The 2,368-nt window shown below is 34.5% G+C and overlaps 1 protein-coding gene across 1 annotated transcript in view; it reads right to left on the bottom strand.

The window, feature by feature from the left end:
• Nucleotides 1-2,368, bottom strand: part of LOC117180591 (E3 ubiquitin-protein ligase MIB1-like) — a 191,450-nt gene that overhangs the window by 846 nt on the left and 188,236 nt on the right. The window lies entirely within an intron of this gene.

Here is a 2,368-nt window from a genome sequence, read left to right as displayed (position 1 = left end):
CGCTCTGAACTCGTTTTTTTCCATTTTTCTTAACGAACAATTTTTTTTTTCAATTGGTTATAAAAACACGTAAACTCAGAAGATGTGGACTGTGACTGCACATTTATCTAGTCGGGAGTGGTGCTGACTGAAAACAGATGATTTGGAGCGATTCGCGCGCCATCTGTTGGTCATTCTAAGGACTTATTGAACTACCCTCGTATATTAAATTTACTACACGTATATGCATATTGCTTACATTACATTTATAGTAAAATCGCTATTGAAATTTCTAACAGTGTACTTTACTTTATTCCAGTACAAAAATGATGATTTCTGTTTTAAGATAAGTTATTGCTTTATTTAAGTTAGTTTACGCACTTAAATTCACTTACGTCCTTAATTCAAGTCAAATCTGAAATTAATTCGAATATAACTTTAAGTGTTTATTTTTACTGGGTCATGTTAGCATTTTCACTCCACCCTAATGGAAATTCTACAATCTGAATTCAAGATCACTTCGGCTGTGCACGACTTAAATCGTTCTCAGGGTGAATCTCTAGGCTACAATTTCAGTGAAAGAGCAGGAGCTCAGAAAACTGGGTGAGCTTTGTCGAAGCCCCGGAGAATCGAAATGTAACCTACAAAGCGGTGAGCGGTTTCTACGAGAGGGCAGGCAGGAAATTACGTCTCCGGACATCCGCTGGAGCACTCCGTCGAACGGTCCGGGACTTTCCTGCAGTGCCAACGACGCTCTTGACTCTGGCACGTTAAAGTTCAGAGGTTAAAAGGGAGAACGACTTCCGCGTTTAGAAGTGAAATACTTTCAAGAGAAGCAATCCGTAAATCGCGCACAGCGCGTTCAAAATTTAGGAAAAAAAATTTTACACTATCAAAATTCACATTCGTCAGTCGACAAGAACTTTTGTGAAGTCATGTGACTGAATATTATCAAATTTATTTCCTTTCAGAATTTTTCGTTCTATGAAATATATCCATTAGGATTAATAATTTTACAGACATCGAACTTACTTCAGGTATCAAAAATAGTGTAAATATAGCGCCACACATTTGAAAAATAGTGTTAAAATAGTGAAATAAAATTTATAATGTATTAAACTTATATAGTAATGGAAATAAAGAAAAGAAAGAGGTGTGACGTGAACATGAACAATGTTTTTATTAAATTACAATTTCTCAAGCTTATTCAAAAACAATTCACATAAAACAACTTCATATAAAAATGTACAGCAGTTTGTCCATTGTTATCTATTTTCGTTTGATTCTTTCAGCCCTATTTTGAATGTACAAACTTCGAGTGAATAGAGTGTGTTTGCAACATTCGTTAGAATCCAGAGGCTTTTCCGTACTAAAAAAAAGAATCAATTCTTTTTTCGCATTTATGTCCGAATATTTTTTCTTGGCCTTTTTCGAAATGCAGTCTTTGCCGGATTTACTCTTGTTGTCTATTCCTTGTTCATCCTTGACGTTTAAGTTCTCTGGAGAATCCTTTCTTTTTTGTGGCATCCAAGTAGTTTTTCTTGAGTTTGTTTTGGTACCACTTTTTTCCTCTTTGATTCGATTTCCTTAGATAAATTACACAGGCCGACAAAATTTGTACCCAAAGACAGGACTATATGGCGCCGAAGGATTTTGTTATCCTAAAACCAGATTCGTTATCCAAATTTGTCCTATACTTCAGGTTTTTGAGATATCCTAACATAAATGTGCAAAAATTGTTATTTTTAGCGATATTTGAGTCAATATAACACGATCAGCAATTCCCCCCCCCCCCTAAAAACTGCTAACGCCACCTTTTAGTACTTCGTTTTGCCTTTCATTTTCACTTTTAATCATCTCAAACCGATTTTTTTCTCTTTTTTTTCTACAATGAGAAACTATCAAAGAAGGCGAAGAAAGCGAATAAATGGTTATTGTGTCATATCTTGAAGAAAAAAGGTGTTTGAGATGATTAAAAATTAAAATGAAAGGTAAAAAGAAATTCTAAAAGATGACGTTAGCAGTTTTTAGGGAAAAAAATTGTTGATTGTGTTATATTGCCTCAAACATGGCTAAAAATAGCCATTTTTGCACTTTTAGATTAGAGTATTTCAAAAACTTGATGTATAGGAAAAATTTGGAGAATGGATATGGTTTTAGGATACCAATATCGTTCGGGGTCACATGGTCCGGTGTTTGGGTACAAAAAATATATCCTTTTTTCTACGTGTGTTATGGATATCTACTTGGGTGGCCTAAAAAATCACATTTGAGAAATTTTAACGGACTTGTTGGCCAAATCGTTCTCGCAGGCAAATAAATGTATGCCTATTTTTTTATTTTCAAAACAAAATATTTTTAGAACTCGCTCTGAGGCTTCAAAGTTTCC

The sequence above is a fragment of the Belonocnema kinseyi genome, chromosome 9 (genome assembly GCF_010883055.1).
Source record: "Belonocnema kinseyi isolate 2016_QV_RU_SX_M_011 chromosome 9, B_treatae_v1, whole genome shotgun sequence".
Taxonomy (NCBI): domain Eukaryota; kingdom Metazoa; phylum Arthropoda; class Insecta; order Hymenoptera; family Cynipidae; genus Belonocnema; species Belonocnema kinseyi.
The sequence above is the reverse complement of the archived record's forward strand: the minus strand, read 5'-3'. Positions and strand labels throughout refer to the sequence as shown.